At 34.9% G+C, this 20,273-nt stretch overlaps 1 pseudogene; it reads left to right on the top strand.

The window, feature by feature from the left end:
* Window positions 1-8,112: 8,112 nt before the first annotated feature.
* LOC127812173 (desmethylxanthohumol 6'-O-methyltransferase-like) lies at window positions 8,113-14,613 on the top strand (annotated as a pseudogene).
* Window positions 14,614-20,273: the final 5,660 nt, after the last annotated feature.

The following is a 20,273-nucleotide window of genomic DNA, read 5'->3' as shown; positions in this document are numbered from 1 at the left end:
CAATACCATTAAAGAATAACTATCCTATGTCTTTGAGATGAATGAATTAAGGGAAGTGAGTTATATCCTCGGAGTTAAGATCTTGAGGGATAGCTGAAGAAGGCTTTTGAGTCTATCTCAAAAGACTTTTCTATATAAGATCCTTGAACGATTTCATGTGGATAACTCAAAGCCCATTAATACTCCAGTTGACAAGGGTTGTACCTTGAGTCTTAGTCAATACCCTAAAACAAAGGAAGAAAAGAAAAAAATGAAAAAAAAAACATACACTAGTGCTGTTGGGAGTCTCATGTATCTAATGAAGTATACTCGTTTTGATATCTATTTCGCCGTTGAGCTAGTAAGTAGATATTAAACCAATCTAGGTGGGAAACATTAGAAAGTTGTCAAAAGAATTATGAGATATCTATGTGATACTTGTGATTATATCCTAGCCTTCTAAGGTGGAGAGATGAAAATGTGTGGTTACATTGATGCTTATTTTGGAAAGGATATAGATGATAGTGTCTCCATGTCAACATATGTTTTCACTTTTGGTGGATGATCTATTTCATGGCGAAGAAAGAAACAAGATTGCTTTGCTCAGTTGACCAAGGAAACAAAGTATGTGGCTAGCTCAAAAACCAGAAGACAAGCATCTTGGCTTAGTGCTTTCCTATGAGAGCTTGGGGTAACAACTTAGGTTGGTGAACTTGTCGAGATTCATATCGAAAACATGAATGTGATACAGTTCGCACATGACCCTAAATTTCATGATAGATGAAAACACATAAGAATGAGATATCACTACATTAGATGACTAGTCAAGGATAAGGAAGTTATCTTAAATTATATTCCTAGTGCTGAAATGTTGGTTGACCCATTGACAAAACCACTGAGTAGGAATGTGTTTGAATCCCACGTAAGGTGTATGAGATTACATAGAATTTGAACTCCACATTTTGATAACTATTTACGACATTCATTTTGTTTTGTATTGATGGATATTTGTTATCTTCTTTTTGTTTTTATAAAATGACATTATGTTGTTAAGATGAAAAGCATTGAAATAGTTACATATGTTTGTGAATGTCACCAGGCTTGGATCGGTCATCTAACACAAACGATCACCCTGACACATGTGGTGTGTATAGGATGAGATGGCTTACTCTTGGACTCATGTGGTCAATGTAAGTGCCTTGATATATGAGGGGTATTCAAGGTTGTTCTCGCCTTTGCATGACTAAGATTAGGCTTATTTGAAGAAGTTGAATATGGATCTATCTAAATTCCATAGTAAGCCTAATAATAGTTGGATATGATCACTCATGAGATGAGTGACTCAAGCTAGTACCTATGTGGTGACTGGGCCGATATTTGTACGGTGTTTCAAGTGTGACATTCTCGATTAGTGGGAACTCTGTCGTAGCATACACGTCATACAATATGCACTTGTATCACAATCGCTATAAGGAAATGACAAGATTGTCCCTTCTCTATCACTACATGGACCCTATTTACGCATGCCTTCTAACCTAGAATTGTTTCATGAATTTGAGGTTCAATTACACTTGTTTAGCATGTCACCCATTTACGTAGCTAGGCAGGCCATGATAGGGTAAGTGGTTGAACTAAGAGATGGATAAATTTGAATTTTAGGGAAGATAATTTATACCACGTCATGCAAGTTTTGCATCTCATAGTCCGTACAATCATCTATGTGATGGTCATGAGTGTAAGAACTTCAAATGATGATCATATGTTGTTCAGAGTACTCTCGAGAGACTGTAAGCATTTGATTGATGTTTTATGTATTATCTAAGACATAGATGGCATTGCCCTTGTTTAATCTTTTTATATGCAACAAAGCACTATGTTAACATTGGTGATTTTTTGATAAAATACACTTATCATTGTCATTAGGGTCGCTATTCTATATGTGGAGACAAGTTAAGCATTTTCCCATGTACTCAAGTGGGAGATTGTTAGACTTTGCGGTTACTATGAATAAGAAATGGTTCCTTTGGGTTGTTGTTTTCTTATTTAATCAATAAAATTTCCTTCTTATAAAAAATAAAAAATTATGGAGATTGATTGTCAAAAATTATATATACAAGAAGCAAGTAAATAAATTTAAGTCCCGTATACTTTTTATTACCTAAAAACTTAACACTTCTTTTTTTCAACTTGAATTAGGAATCCTGTTGATTTTCACCTTCCTTAATTTCCCGCTTCTCTTTCGGAGTCCAAACTTTACCTCTACTACATTTTTCTATCTTTTTATAGAGACAAAAATGCAAATTTTTTTATATAAACTTAATCATAGATAATTTTGTCCTTAAAAATAGCATTATAAGTAATTTAAATATTTTTAATTATTTAATTATATATTTTCTATTTACATCCATATATATAGAGATATAAATAAGTTCTAATTATCTCTATTAGATGTTTATTTTGATATATTTTTATTTTTGCCCATCAATGATGTGAATGACTTTTTTCAAAAGTTTCCACCAAGCCAATTTGTAGATAGGCCTAAATTTAATTCAATCTTCTTTATGATTTGAGTCATTTTTATGTTAATTTTTTGTAATTTATTATAAATATTTAATATTTTTGTGTTTTTTCTTCCGTTGACTCCCATGTTAGGTTAAGAACTGTGTATATGTCAGCTTTACTTTTGATATTTCAAGTTCTTATGAATAATTATGATCTTTTTTGACTTAAATCTAATTCTGATGGCAACTTACTTTTGACTATGACTTAACTAATGAACAATTAAAAAAGAAAGTTGTTGTTGTCATAAATATAAATAAAATTTATAGAATAGGAGGCAAAGTACAATAAGGAACAAAGGACTTGATCTGTAAGCCTGAAGACAAGTGGCCAGCTACTTGTTCTGGGGAGAGCTCACCGTTGTCAGGTGGAACTCGCACTTTATCCAAGGGAAAATCAATTGGGCTAAGTCTCTCAAACAAATAGCTTTAGGACTTGAACAAGCAACGTAAGGATTGAAATGGGAGAGTGATGTAGTTGTCTCGAGAAAGCTCTGTAGTTGCCTTGGAGGCAGGCTATTATTGTCCAGAGCAATGATAAGGCATAATTGTTCGGGAGAATGACTCAACCGGGTTCATGCGGTGTAAGGTCTTATTTAGTAAAGGAGAATTGTTCGAAAAAAGGTCTTCTCTCTTGAGAGTATCCTCCTGTTATCTTCTCCCAAGAGAACTTCTTTTCTCGTGAGAGCATCACTTCTTTCTGAAAAACTATCTTCCCCCAAAGAATAGACTACAACATAAGTAAATTACAAAAAACTTTAAATGTAAAAAGTAAATTATAAATAATGTGTAAAAGTAACCTAAATAATATGGAGTTTTCCAATTTGCTTTGGAAATTAATATTCTTATAAATGTATTATCAAAATTATCATTGGAATGATGTAACAACGAATGGATTTTACGTATTTAAAAGTCACAGATGATTTGACGTGACATTTTTTATATCAAAATGTATAAATAAAGTCAGAATAAGTGATCAAATACTCTAAGTCTCTCATGTCATTGGTTGGTGTCACTTACATATGGGGTTTTTTCTTTTTTTTTTTAAGGAAAATATTCACTATAACATTAATATATTATTAATCAATTAGGTATACTCCATTAAAGATGAGTAAAATTTTGATTTAATCAAAATAATCAAATTGAACTAACAAAAATTGTGGGTTCAATTCAATTCAATTCAAACTAAGGGTTGATTTGGTTCGGTTTCAAGTTTGGCAATTTTGGTTATTTTGGTTCAATTCAATTTTTATATTAAAAAAATTAAAATAATTGAACTGACTAAAATGTCATTTTTACTCAAGTAAAAGAACATTTTTAGTCAAATAATATCATTTTTACTCAAATAATAAAAAAAATTAATCGAGTAATATTATTTTTACTAACAATAATTTTTTTTTAATCTAATAATATTATTTTTAATCGAGTAACAAATCTTTTTAATTGAATAATAGTTTTGGATTGAAATATGCTTATAAAGGTTAATTGAATAAAAATCATTCTTAATCAAGTAATATTTTTTTAACTCAAGTAACACTTATTTTCGATTTGTTCTATCAATTAAGTTTGTTTCATATTTATTCAATTTTTTCATATTTGTTAGGTCAATTCAATTGAATTTTTTTACACAGGTTTGATTATTTTGGTTTCAACATTTCTCGACTTAATAATCAAATCGAGTGAATGCCCACCCTTAATTCCTTCCTTAAAATAAAATGATGTGATCATTATCATAAATATTTTATTCCAACCAATGAAGCTTCTAAAGTAAATACTAGCAACCAGATTCTTAGGTTGTTTATTAAACTATGAATTGGACTAATCAACTCAAATGTAATATTAATTAAAGAATAAGACAGTAGAATGAATTGAGCAGCCATCTAATACAACCTGCGGATAAAACTAATAAATTCAATGAATCAAACCTTAGCTTCAACTCAAACTTATCCTAAGGTGACATCTTATTATCACATTGTTATGCTAAAACACTATCTAATCATAAATTACTATTATATTTTATATTTTAAAGCATTTTCATAGCGGTTGTAAAGGTCTACTTTTTAATTAATTTATTCAATATGTTTAATTTATGAATTATTATATATATTTTAAATTTATTTAATATAAACTTGAAAATGTCATGAATAAGTAGTAGCATAATTTTTTCATGTGACCACCCAAACTTTTCTTTTTTCATATATTTACTTGAATTTTTTATTATTTCAATCACACTGCTGAATCTCATTTTTTAGTCAATTAAATTTTGTACTTTGACTTTTTTTCGTTGTTTTGATTACACTTTATTCATATTAAAATAAAGGGATTAAATTGATTCAAAAATGCAGATCTAGAAATGTAATCAAAACAATGAAAAGTTCTAGTTGTCACTTGAAAAAATGTTACAGTACAAAAATTAAATTAACTTGAAAATACAAATCCAAATATGCAATCGAAACAATGAAAAGTTTGAGAGATCACACCAAAAAAATATGAAAATATAGGGACAAAAATATAAGTTTGGCCTTACAACAAAAATTGAAGCAAATGCAATGTTTCAAATCTCACAAATGGGAAATATTCCCAACACAATCAATTACTCTCTCACTATTATAAAAAAAAATAATTAAAAAAATAATATATCTAGAAGAAACTGTCAATTTAGGCCCAACCCCTTTGTTGCCACCATAACCTCTTCAGAAAAATTACATTCGGATTTTCTCTTAGAATTTTTTGGTTGAGTCAAATTCTGATAGCAGTCTCAAATCTAAAAATTAAAACAGATTTAAAAAAATAATCATTATAAGTTATTGGATATAATTTATAATAATTAATTTGTATTTGAACATTAAAATGTCAAAAAATTGTAATAACTAGCTGCGAGACCGTGATGTTATTCGCCATGGGTGATCACAATAGACTCATATCGGAAATGGTATTTCAATTCTTAGTTATAATATTTAAAACTATTATAACTAAGACTAAAAATATGATAGCATGAATAAAAATATTTAAAAATATTAATCGTTCTTAGTTAAACTCGTAAATCGTATTCTAGGAGCTACCAAATCACAAGAGATAATAATAAAAATGAGCCTCAAAATTTGAATTCATCGATCTTTATGAACTTTACCACCAAACTCTAACAACTTGGATTAATACCATGGTGGTGGAATTTGGATTTTACTATATATTTTATTCATTTGTAGTTGGATTTTACTATATATTTTACTGAGTTTGAGCTGTTGGGTGATGCCTTTCTCACTATCGTCTTAACTGTTTTGAGCTGACTAAAGGCAAGCAAATGAACAAATTTAATCCGTTTTGAGAATTCGTTGTCGCCATCGTTATTGAAGCCTTAATTAGTTTGCTAATCAAATCTGTATCCTTGTTCCCACGGCACCTCTCTTATTCAATATAATCTAGAGGCTTGGGATAGTTCTTAGACATGCAATTGAAATGACTAAAATAAAATTAAGTGTGTTTGATTGTATAGATTTATTTGTTCTACACAAATATATTTGCTAATCAAATATATGGTTTTAGCCACTGAAGTGTTAATGCAAAGGACCCAAGTGGAAGTGGCCACACCAAAATGGTTGCAAAAGAGTCAATTTTCCTATGCAAAAGACTTCCATTCCATCTTTGCTTCTCCACTAATCAAAGAGGTGAAATGCCATTTTTCATACCAATTTCTCTCCTTATATTCATTTCATTTCTTTTATTTATTTATTTGTAAGTTCATGACAGTGACAAAATTGATGGAAGTGCGTTTACCGACACATTGGAAAAGTGTTGCCCTATTCAAATGTGATCTGGACTACCTAATGCTAAATACAATGTATTAATGTATTGTGGTGGTCATCTGATTATGGGTCCTAATCACAGCCAAAGACCAAATACAAAAATCAACCAAAGACCAAATACAAAAATCTAAACTCTTCAACGATATGTCTTATGGTCATATTTTATGAGAAGTCACTATATATATCATACTTTGTACCGAATATTTTTATTCCCCCCCCCCCCCCCCCCCCCCATTGTTGTTGTTACAATTTTTTTGAATCTTTTAATAAATTTTCAAATCATCTCAGTTATACCTCTTATATGTTATCTTAAATAAGTATTTTATGTGAGCCAAATCTATATTTTTATTCATTTATTTCAAATTTTTTCGTTATTTCAATTATATTTTTAAATTAATTCAACCTTTGTACTTTGATTTTTTTCATGTAATGAATCAAACTTTTTATTGTTTTAAACTTTTTATATTTTTTATTGTTTTAAACTTATATCTTTGATTTTTTTTTCTATTTTAAGTTGTTTAAAAAAATAATTATTGTTTAAGGGTTATGAGTTCAAATCTTGTTAACCTACTTAATTTTTATTTTTGTCTCGCTGCACTAAAACCCACAAAGACTGTCAAATGCAGAAGCTCTAAGATCTTACATAGGGGCATTGCAAATGACTCCTTAACGAAGAAAGAGCGTCTGATGACACAAAAGACTTAACGACATCCCAAGAGAACTCCCATGCAAGCCACGTGTATATCGTGCTTGGGCATGATAATAGTAAATTCAGCACATCCAAACTTGCCATATCCAAGATTACTATAAGGCAAACTTTCCATATCTAAGCTTTTCATATGCAGATGTCCCATATCCTAGGTTACCATGCATAGGTAGATATTCCATATTCAGACTTGCCATGCATGGATCTACCTCACTAGGGCGTGCATATTCTAGTGTTGCTTACAATACTCAATCACATGGTACCTCTTCTTACCAAGTGTGTCCTAGCACATGAGCACAGCCAAACGCGACAACATAAGAGGGAAGCATCTCTCCCTCAAGAGGCATGAAACAATAACTAAATTCATAAGCATTAACTATGTGAAGTGCTTATTTTTCTTTCATCTCAATTTAATTTAAGTGTCAAAAGTATTTTTTTGGGGAGGTTTCAAGCAATGTTGGTGACCTGCATCTAACAAGAAAACCATTTAAGTTAGTAACTGCAATCGGCAATTGAACCCCATTTCCTCCATTCATGGTGGAAATGGGTAGATGAGTGAGAATTTCTCGTACATGCTAGTATATATATTGTTTATATATACATAAAAGATAGAATGCAAAAATACAGTTGAAAGGCCGATGAAAACCGATCAGAAAACTATTGGAAAAACTTTCAAACATGTGAGACTTTTAGGTTGTGGAAAACAAACGACTTTCATTTGTAATTTTGTTTTTTATACCAGTAAATCAACCTAACTTATCCGAATTCCGATGTGCAAACAAGGTAAGTCCAGTTTTATTTTTATACATCATTTGGTTTCATTTTTTCTAAATATTACATTTCAAATTTTATTATTTGAAATAACAAATACATAAGTGTCACTTCAAATCCTTATGCAATTCTACAACTTTCTTTTCTTCTTCCTCCAACTCATCAATCTTCCTCTATAAAAGCCACCCTTCTATTCGGCTGCCTTACAAGCAAGCAAAGCCTCTTCTTTGCGTAAGCTTAAACACACACACACACACACACATAGAGAGAGAGAGAGAGAGAGAGAGAGAGAGAGAGAGAGAGAGAGAGAGAGAGAGAATGATTACGGAGAAGGAAGCCATTGATGCAGACGCAATGGTATTGCTTGATGCCCAAGCAGAGATATGGCAACAGATGCTAAACTTTGCAGACGCCATGGCATTCAAGTCTGCGGCAGAGCTCCGCATAGCTGACATTATTCATTCTTACGGCCGTCCAATCAGCCTATCCCAAATCGCCGCCGGCATCGACGCTCCGTCGCCGGATATCGTCAGCCTGGGCCGCATCATGAGATTTCTGGTTCGGAAAAAGATTCTCACAGCCACTCCTCCGTCAGATGACGGCGGAGAGACCCTCTACGGCTTGACCCACGCCTCCAAGTTCTTGCTACACGATGCTGAGCTGAGCCTGGCGCCACTCGTACTGATGACGAGCGACCCCAGGGCATTAGCCCCCTGGCAATGCTTTAGCAGGTGTGTGCGGGAAGGTGGGATTGCGTTCGAAAGGGCTTAGGGCCAGGATATATGGGACAATGGCTCCGCCAACCCAGATTTCAGAAGGCCCTCAACACTGCACTGGCATGTACAGCCAAGGTCACCACTACCGCAATCGTCGCTGCGTACAAAGACGGATTTCATTCCATTGGGTCGCTCCGAGATCACCAAGGCCTATCCACACATCAAAGAAATCGACTTTGATTTGCCACATGTGGTCGCCACAGCACCTGAGTACCCAGGAGTTACGCATATTGGAGGAGACATGTTTGAGTCTGTTCCAATGGCAGATGCAGTTTTCATGAAGGTAGTGGAATTAAATTTGGAAATATTTTAACACAAAACAAAAAGAGTTATTATTAGTTAACTAATTAAGCAATATTCCTGAATAGTATTAACTGTGTAGATGGTTTAATTTATGTTCTAATCATGAATTCGTAGAGTGGATCTTGCATGATTGGAGCGACGAAGATTGTGTGAAGATCTTGAAGAACTGCCAGAAGTTCCTTAATGGGCAAAGTAATGAAATAAATGTTTGAATTTGAATTTGATAAATTATTTTCCAATCCCTCCACCTTTTGATTTTTAAAAGGGTATATCTATGTGATATATATATATATATATACATAGACATAGAATAGAAAAAAGTTAGTCAGCTCTAATTTAGTTTTCTAGTCACTCATATACCATCTCCGACGTCACCATTCCGAGTCTTAGACAGAGAAGGGGTGGACTGAAGAAAGAAAGCTTTTATAGTTTTCTTCGACAAAGGTTGTTAGACAAATCGTGATTCGATTCTTCCGCTCCGATTCAGGTATATATAAATATCGTATGCTATTTATTAGAGTTCTTCAATGGTATCAGAGTTTCATTATTTGTCTATATTGTTGTGGTTGTCCATGCCCAAAATCGCTAATCAATTCAGATCTCTTTATTTTACGATTCGATTGTTTATTTTTTGTGTTTGTTTGCTGCTTACCAGCCATGGCCGAGGCTCTATCATCGGCCCGTGTATGTCACAGCCGGTGGGATTGCTCATGGGTCTTCCTTACCATGGCTAAGGCTGTGTCGCTGTCGCGTACATCAGGATCGGTGGGGGGTTCACTTGTGTCGTCAGCGAGCTTAAGGCAGACTGGCAGTGACCAATGGTGTCCAATAGTCACTGCCATGGCTGATGGTTCAACATTTTTCCATGGCAGAAGGTTTAAGTTCCTTCTTCATCACACGCGTCACCAATGGTCAATTAATTTCGCATGTCGCCAACATCCATGGCTTGATGTGCTCGCTATGAGCGCGACCCTCTGCCTTTTGTTCTCCATGATCGCCTTCTCCGTCAAGGGTCATTGGATGTCTTGGCCAATCGATTGGTGGTCGTATTTTTCATCTTAGCCGACCAATTGAGGCGTTTTTTTCTCAATCGTGGGTCGATTCTCGCCATCCATGGTCAACGACCTTTGGTCGCTACCATGGACAAGAGCTTTGTGCTCAGCATGGTTGGAGTGACTGGAGGTCTTCGGGTTTCAATGCCATGGCCGACAAGTAGCTTTCTCCTTAGTTTGGTGCTTGCAATGGCCATCAGGTTTTTGTGCATCCCATGGTCATCAAGCTATCGATCGAAGCTTGTATGGTTAGAGTTGCTGGTAAGGGCGATGAAGCCGTCGGCTATAATGGGAGAAGAAGAAGGTGAGGCAGTCAGTGACGATGAAAGGAATAAAGAAAGGTTGCAGCAGCGCAAAGCATGGAGAAACCCTAAGTGATGATGGGGAAGAACATGGGTTTTAACCCATTAAGTGTTGGGTCGACCCACTAAGTCAGATTTGGATTGGAATAACCTGATCCATTAAGAGATCCATGAGGTGAATCTATATTAGGGTCAATCCAACCCCTTATCAACATATCTGCGACCCATTAGGCACATGGATCTGGACCCATTAATTCGATCTAGATCTGTGACCCAATAAAGGATTTCAAAAAAAAAGAAAAAAAATTCAAAATTATTTTTTTAGCATATCCATTTTTTTTGGAATACTAATTTTTGAAAATTAGTGATGTTATCTTCATGACAAGTTCTATAGTACATATGCATGGATTAAATACTCTATGTGAATTTTGTTTGATATTAGAAAACATACTAGGGTGGTATGAACACCTTTAATTCTTTTGCATAATCATAAAAAATTATTATGTGTTTTAATTTTGTCATGATAATTGCTTTAGTTGCCAATATTTATATTGAAATTGAACATGTATATGAGATAAATATGATGTGGCATATTTTGCATAATAGAAAATTACCTTGTTAGTTATTTATTTTCTACAAATATGCAATTTTATTTGCTCATTAATAATTAATTTGCACCAAGTTTCGATTTAGTACCAATCTTGCGTCTTGTGTGGATCCTTAGGTATTGTTTGAATTTTGTGGATCAATTCCACATAAACAATTAAGTTAAAGTGTTTAGTTGTGCATCAAGGGTGATGACTTTAAAGGTTGACAATCTATTGATCCTTGACTGCATAGCTAAATGTTTTGATTTAATTGTTTGTTTTGAACATGTACACTGAATGTTTTTCTTTTTATTATTATTATCCTAATTTAGTGATTATGGCCACCAGTTCAGTTGCTGAAAGCTTGACCAAGATAGACAAGTTTGATGGGTCCAACTACTTCACATGGGAGAAGATTCAGTATCTACTTCAGATAGAAAAGGTATGGGACACTTTGGAGACTTCCTATCACAAGTCACAAGGGGCGACACAAAGGGCCTATGAGAAATGGCTCGAGAGGGATCATCATGCTCACCTTACGATGTTTGTTAGCATGCAAAGTGACCTCATGGGCTAGTTTGAGCCTTTTCAGACTATCGTGGAGATGTGGCAGAAGCTAAAGATCACCTTTGGTTAAACATCTACTATAAAGCTTCGTGTTTTATAGTTGAAATTTCAATAATATGTCAAGGACCCAAGGTATAACATGGCTGAGTATCTAAGAGTGATGGGTTCACTTATAAGAGATCTTCATAATGCAGGAGTAGTGCTTAATGATGAGCAGCAACTTCTAGAAGTGATTAGATCCTTGCCTAATCCTAAGTGGTCCTAGATGAAGCTCCTAATGACACATAGTCAGAATATCAAAACATTTGATGATATTTCATGTCACTTAGAGCTTGAGGTAAAGTGCATCGAAGCAAACCAAGCGACGGCTTTTGTGGCTAAGGCTGAAAGGCATAAGAGCTTCGAGCCTAAATGCAAAAGGCAAGGATCTAAGGCATCAGGCCTTACACCTAAGTATGGAAAGAGAAAGAAGGCCAAGAAGGGGACGTGTGCAAAGAAAGACTTGTCCAAACTAAAATGCTACAATTGTAAGAAAAATGGTCGCTTCGCTCCAGATTGCCCAGAGCGAAGAAGGTATATTCCTTGTATATTTCTCATTTGTTTTATGTTTGATCGCATACATTAGTTGCATACTCCCGTCCTGAGTGGATTGGGGATACAGGAGCAATGCGATACATAAATATTGAGAGAGAAGGGTTTGTGGATTATCACCAGGTGCTAGTGAATACACAGTACTCCATGCTTGGGAAATGGTACACAAGAAGAGATTCTTGGAGTTGGTTTGTACCAGCTCAAGATGAAGAATGGCAAAATCCTACTCTTGAAGGACATTATATATGCTCCTGGAGTCCGGAGTAATCTTTTATCAGTAGCATGTTTATTGGGACAATGATATTATTTTCTTTTTCCTGGTATTGGTGTGAACATCTATTTCGATACTTTTTTGGTTGTGGTTTCTTAGTTGATAGTTTTTTCAAATTGAGCATGGATCATGTTTATGATAATCATTCCATTACTTTAGTTTCCTCCACTTCTTCTATCATGAGTGTTGATTTTGATTTATGGCACAAAAGGCTTAGTCATATGGGACAAGATAGGATGGCGAGGCTGGTGCGAGGTCTATTGGGATATTTCAGTAAGTGAGACTCACTATCTGTGATCCTTGCTTAGCTAGCAAGGCTAAGAGGAAACTTATTGTTAAGGCTTTTTGTGTATCTTACTAGTTAGAGTTACTATACTCCAACATATGCGGTCCTATGAATTTGAGGGCATGTCATGGTGCATCATACTTAATCACCTTCATAAACGATTATTCATGTTTTGGTTACGTGCACCTAATTTCACAAAGCTTTAGATTGCTTTAGACGCTTTGTGCGTAAGGTTGAGAATCAAATAGAGAAGAGCCTAAAAACTCTTTGAACTGATAGAGGTTGTGAACATCTTTCTAATCAATTCAAAAGTTCATGAGAGGAAAAAGGTATAGTTCGACACTTGACAATTCCTTAAACTCCACAACAAAATGGTGTTATAGAATGTCGAAATAAAACTTTGTTGAAAATGGTTAGATCAATGTTGGGGCAAGTGAATCTCTTGATTAATTTATGGAGAGATGCACTGTTTACTACAACCTACATTCTTAACCCCGTTCCAAGCAAGTCTACGCCCTCTACCCTTTATGAGTTGTGGACTGGAAGAAGTCCAAACTTGGAACAATTGCAGCCTTGGGGGTCAACTGGATATGTTTATAACATGTCCCACAAGTATGGTAAACTTGGACCAAGAGTAAGCAAGAAGATGTTCATTCGGTATACTGTAAGCTCAAAAGAATACATCATGTATGGTGAACATCCTATTGGGGGTTTGACTGAGGTAGAATCTTGGGATGTAGAGTTCTTTGAGGATGAGTTCCCAAGAATTGGTAAGGTTGATAAAGACTTCCAATTGTATTAGTTACAAGAGGAACTACCTTTAGTTAGTGGGAGCATTCCTACAGTCAGTAGGAGTGAACCCATAGACACTACTTTTGAGACTCAATTAATTCGACGTAGCCAATGTGGGCTTGTCCTTTATTGTCATTTCGATAATGTTGAGGGAATGGTGCTTTGTGTGCTATGTCAGATGACACTGGGCTGATTTCCTATGCAGAAGTCTTAACCTCCCCAAATCAAGATCAATAGTTGATCATTATGAGAAAAGAGATGGACTCAATGGCTAAGAACATGGTATGAGAACTTGTCGATCTTCCACCAAATAGAAAAGTGATTGGCAACAAATGTCTTTTGAAAGTCAAACATCAAGCTAATGGATCGATCAACAAGTATAAGGCCCATTTGGTTACAAAGGGCTACACCAAAAGGAGGGTGTGGATTTCTTAAAGATATTTTCTCTTACGGTGAGATTTGACTTTATTCTCGTAATTCTAGCTATCATTACTTATTTAGACCTTAAGCTATACTGGATGGATGTCATGACATCATTTCTCAATAGAGAATTAGATGAGGACATATACATGGATCAACCCATTGATTTTGTTATTGAAAGGCAAGAGGACAAAATTTGTCATCTCAAATGATCCATATATGGTCTCAACCAGTCATCTAAATAATGGTATATACGATTTCATGAAACTATTACCTCCATTAGTTTCACCATGATGGAGGAAAACCATTGTGTGTATGTCCAACAAGTAAAAGATGGATTCTTGATTTTATCTTTATATGTAGATGACATCCCATTGGCTAAAAATAACCTGGAGATGATCAATACCATTAAAGAATAGCTATCCTTTGTCTTTGAGATGAATGAATTAAGGGAAGTGAGTTATATCCTCGGAGTTAATTAAGATCTTGAGTGATAGCTCAAGGAGGATTTTGAGTCTATCTCAAAAGACTTATCTATACAAGATCCTTGAACGATTTCATGTGGATAACTCAAAGCCCATTAATATTCCAGTTGACAAGGGTTGTACCTTGAGTTTTAGTCAGTACCCTAAAACAAAGGAAGAAAAGAAAAAAATGGAAAGAAACCATACACTAGTGCTGTTGAGAGTCTCATGTATCTAATGAAGTATACTCGTCTTGATATTTGTTTCACCGTTGGGCTAGTAAGTAAATACTAAACCAATCCAGGTGAGAAACACTAGAAAGTTGTCAAAAGAATTATGAGATATCTATGTGATACTTGTGATTATATCCTGGCCTTCTAAGGTGGAGAGATGAAAATATGTGGTTACATTGATGCTTATTTTGGCGAGGATATAGTTGATAGTGTCTCTACGTCAACATATGTTTTCACTCTTGGTAGAGGCTCTATTTCATGGCGAAGAAAGAAACAAGATTGCTTTGCTCAGTTGACCATGGAAGCAAAGTATGTGGCTAGCTCAGAAGTCGTAAGACAAACATCTTGGGTTAGTGCTTTCCTATGAGAGCTTGGGGTAACAACTCAGGCTGGTGAAGCTGTCAAGATTCATATCGAAAACATGAATGTGATACAGTTCGCACATGACCCTAAATTTCATGATAGATGAAAGCACATAAGAATGAGATATCACTACATTAGATGACTAGTTAAGGACAAGGAAGTTATCTTAAATTATATTCCTAGTGCTAAAATGTTGATTGACCCATTGACAAAGCCACTTAATAGGACCATGTTTGAATCCCATGTAAGGTGTATGAGATTACTTAGAATTTGAACTCCACATTTTGATCACTATTTACGACATTCATATTATTTTGTATTAATGGATATTTGTTATCTTCTTTTTGTTTTCATAATATGACAATATGTTGTTGAGATGAAAAGCATTGAAATAGTTACATATGTTTGTGAATGTCACCAGGCTTGGATCGATCCTCTCACACAAACGATCACCCTAACATATGTGTGGTGTACAGGATAAGATGGCTTACTCTTGGACTTATGTGGTCAATGTAAGTGCCTTGATACATGAGGGGTATTCAAGGTTGTTCTCGCCTTTACACGACTAAGATTAGGCTTATTTGAAGAAGTTGAATATGGATCTATCTCAATTCCATAGTAAGCATAATAATAGTTGGATGTGATCACTCATGAGATGAGTGACTCAAGCTAGTGCCTATGTGGTGACTAGGCCGATATTTGTACAGTGTTTCGAGTATGACATCCTCGATTAGTGGGAACTCCATCGTAGCATGCACGTCATACAGAATGCACTTGTATACACAATCGCTATAAGGAAGTGACAAGATTGTCCCCTATTTGTCACTGCATGGGACCCCATTTACACATGCCTTCTAACCTAGAATTGTTTCATGAAGTTGAGGTTCAATTACACTTGTTTAGCATGTCACCCAATTTGTAACGCCCCACTTTCTCATACGCGGGCGTTATTCACTCGGAATTTCGGGGACACATTTTTTTCCTCAACATATACTCAACATGAATCAAAATCCCGACAATCCCGATCCAATATCTCAGCATATTAACTTAAGAATAAGCTAAAACTAACATCATTACATCAGCGGAAGCAAAATCGAAACCTCGAATATTACATAATCGAATTCATCTTATTCATAACGTAGAAATTGTTCGACAAGACATTTCAAAACAAAATACATCAAGTCTTATCTCTCACAACAACTACTAATACCTCGAGCATAGACTAAATATATGCTAACGATTACAAACGAAGCCAACGGCTACATCTCAAGAACCCCCTTTCTTTTAGCGTTGCTACCTTCACCTGGAACGTTTGAATATTATAGGGACATAGTCCAAATTAGATGATGAATCATCTAAGCGAGAGTTCAAAAATATTTTCATGAATATATGCAAACATAAATAACATCAACATATCCTGACATACCTCAACCCAAGAGAATCCCACATAGCACTTAACCCTAACTGGGGAAAATGTAATCTCTCTAAAGGCAACATAACCACATCGACACATTGGCACTACGCGATCCTACTTAAGAGAGACATCCTCAACACATGAACTTGGGTACCACCCCCATATCATGTCTATGCATTACGCTCACACTCAAAAGCATTCGGATCCCAACACAACCCTGGCCACAAGATGATCAACACTATCCCTGGGAATCCACGTCCACCTCGGGAACATTACTACCGCTCAATGGTCCCGAGGTGGTGTCCACTCGTAGCCCCGCCACTTGGGTCGCATAGGGTAAAGTCCGGTCTCAACCCCGTCCCCAATGGGTATTTTGCTTTGGCACGCATCCCTAATGCTATCACTCAAGTACCTCACTCAAGTTGACAACTCACATCCCACATGGACATCACACAAACATGCCAATGCCAACATCATCAACTATGCATCATTTAAACATCATTTCATGTACATAATTTATCGCACAAAATTCAATGCACATGCATAAAACGTTTAGGGACAAACCCATATGAAATCAGCCATCACAAGTTAAAACCGTTCACATGCATCAAAACATATTTTGCTTGAAATCAAATCACGTTTGAAGTAGACATTTCCACACGCAACAAAGCAGTTTTTCAGTTGAATTACTCACAAGAAATCGAGTTTCGGTCGAGAACTCTCACAAAACCATGTTTTCAAGTAAGAACACTCACCTTTAGACGCAACTCAGATTTCCTCGAAAAGCGTGTAATGTCTCGATTCGAGCACACAACTTCGATTTTTGCACCAATCCTCTAGTAATCGAACTAATACTCAACCTCGAGCGTCAACGGTCCCTAGACAACATTTTCATTCAAAAGCATATCAATATCTATTTTTCATAATTTTCTTCCTATTTTCTCCTTGAAAATTTCCAATAAATACCTACTTAAGGTTTTTCTTTCTTTACAATAATTCATAAATCAATGTTCTTAGCCTCCTAGAATTTTCTAGAAATTTTCTTATACTTCCTCCTATTTTTGACAAGCTTTATTTTCCTTGAAAATTACAAAATAACCATTTCCTCCAACTTTTTTCAAAATTTTCCTCCACCATAATTTCTAATTTATTTTTCTCAAGATAATAAAAAAATTTCCAAAATACCTGAGCCTTCACGGGCCCTCACGCGTGGGCTAGTGGGATGCGCGTGTGAAGCCGCGCGTGTACTGCACACGTGTCATCTTCTTCGACGAGCTGGTCGTCGACCGGCACCAGAATCCGACCCCGATCACACAACTTGACAGCCTTTTCCAAGTCAATCACGATGCCACTTCTTGCTGCCTGAAAGGAGGCTCGGAAGGTCTTCAACCAGCCAGCCAAAGCCTCGGCCGACACCACCGCCTCCTTACTCCAGCCAAGCTTGAAACCCACTGAAACCGACACCAAAATGCACTAAACTCTCCAGATATCTTCCTCAGGTCATGGGCTTCAAAAGCCCTATGCTTTGAACCTTCAATTCGTTCGTTAGCCCCCTCAATTTGAAGCTCAAAATACAAAATTTTTCGGCCAAACCCTCTCACAAAACTCAGTTATTTATAGCCACAATCGACTCTCTAAACGGACATAGATGCCTTACCCGAAGCCTCGAGCTTCTCCTACACCTCTTGGGGTGACCCAAAACAGCGACAAACGGCCTCAAAATGCCGATTACAGGTTCGGCATGGCCAACCCATTCGCGGCTAAAAACCTTGAAATCCGGTCATCCTCGTGCTCGCCATCGACCAAGACTTGGTCCTTGAGCTTCCCCGACCCGAGCTCTCAAGATCCCAATGCTCGGATGGCCTTGATCGGCGGCCAACAGCGATGGTCAGCCATGGCAGCTTGCTTCTTTACAAAATTACACTTTCGCCCCTCTATTTTTGACGTATTACACTTTGGCCCATTTCCTCAAGCCCCTGAACTTTCTTTCATTTCCATTAGGACCCTCATGTTCCAAAACCCTCACTTCCTCTTTTGAAGATTCCAAAAAAATATCCTTTCAACCTCTCTCCAGCAAATTCGGTAAATTTTAATAAATTACACTTTGGCCCGAATTTTCGTTTTGGCCTAAAATCCTTTTGTTTCTTCCAAAAACCACTGAAGGGTTGTTCTATATACCAAATATGACCCTCCTCGGGGTTCCATTGACTTCCCGGAAGCCCCCTGCGATTATTCAGTTTTTCAGCCTAACTCTTTGTTGCATTTTAGTCGTACCGAAAATTTTTTCCGATCTCATTTCTTTTGATGCTAAAAATCACTTCTCGAATTACTCATCGATACTATTATAGTATTTTCCTTTGATATCTAAGTCTCGGGGCACTCTCTTCGATTGATTCGACAGCTTATTTTCACTATTATACCCATTTTCGGTATTTAAATCTCACTTAAATGACATGGCAGCCTTATGCCGAAACGGAGTCTTACACAATTGGCCAACAAATAAGCAGCTAAGCGGGCCATGATGGGGTAAGTGGTTGAACCAAGAGATGGATAAATTTGAATTTTAGGGAAGATAATTTATACACTACAAAAAAAACAGCATTTTAGCGGCGATTTCTTTGCAGCGGTTTCAAAAACCGTTGCAGAACTAGATATTTTGCGGTGGTTTCCCAACCGCCGCAAAATGCAGCTTTCGCTGCGTTTTTTGTAAGGTTTTGCGGCGGTTTCAATGAAACCGCAGTTAAATTTTAAGGATAATCAAATATTTAAAAAAAATTAAAATAAAATTTGTAGCGATTAGTAACTGAGGCAATATTTTTTAATTAAATATTTAAAACTAAATTTTGCAGCTATTTCGGAGTAACCGTCGCAAAATTTAAAGAGAAAATTTAAAATTAAATAAAATTTAATTTTAACATATTGCGGCTGTTAGTAACCGCCACAATATTTTTTAATTAAATATTAAAAACTAAATTTTGCGGCGATTTCATGGAAACCGCTGCAAAATTTAAAGAGAAAATTTAAAATTAAATAAAATATAATTTTGACATATTGCGGCGGTCATCAACCGCCGCAATATTTTTTAATTAAATAATTAAAAACTAAATTTTGCGGCAATTTCAAGGAAACAGTCGTAAAATTTAAAGAGAATTTTCAATTTAATAAAAAATAAATTGCGGCGATTTCAATAAAACCGCCGTAAAACTTAAAGAACAATTTTAAAAATAACTGAAATTTAAATTTAATTAATACTTTTATAAATTTTTTAAAATTTAAAAAAATAATAAATTTAAATTAGTAACATTTTTATTTGAATATTTTTAAATTATTAACATTTTTATAATTTTTTTAAAATTTAAATTATTTACAATAAATCAATTTAAAATAGAATTCTCATGTTTACTTTAATTCTTTCCAAATCACACATAAATTGATTGGATAATTTGTATTGTACAAGATTAATTTGAACTTTTCATTTTTATCTCCATAATTCTATGAATATTTACTATTTCAAACATTGAAATTCAATTATTTTAAATGAAATGAATTGGATTTTAAAATTTTTTTGTTTCCAAACATACTAATAAGGTTACAAAATTGATCAAAATTACTTTAATATAGTATTGTAATAACTGAAACCGAAAATTCTTTTAAATATAAAGCAATTTAGTGTTTAGATAAAAAGTGAACATAGTTTACTTAACATTTATCTGTAATGGAATAATAGTCTCAAGGTGTGTTTGATTATATTTAGTTTACATGAAAAATAAAAACTACCACCTTTTGGAATCAATTTTTCATAGAAAATAGATTAAAATATGCTTTAAATGATTGTACTATAAAATTTAATTCTATAAAAAATATAGTGTGTCAAATAACAATAATGAAATTCACTTTTTGAATGTGATATTTTTCATGAAATTTTTATACTATCAAACACACCATTAATGTTATTAATCACTTGAAAAATATCAATAAAACGATACATCAATCTCTTTTAATAATTTTTTAATCATTTTTTCAGATAATGTCTAA

The sequence above is a fragment of the Diospyros lotus genome, chromosome 10 (assembly GCF_014633365.1).
Source record: "Diospyros lotus cultivar Yz01 chromosome 10, ASM1463336v1, whole genome shotgun sequence".
In the NCBI taxonomy this organism is placed as follows: Eukaryota; Viridiplantae; Streptophyta; class Magnoliopsida; order Ericales; family Ebenaceae; genus Diospyros; species Diospyros lotus.
The sequence above is the reverse complement of the archived record's forward strand: the minus strand, read 5'-3'. Positions and strand labels throughout refer to the sequence as shown.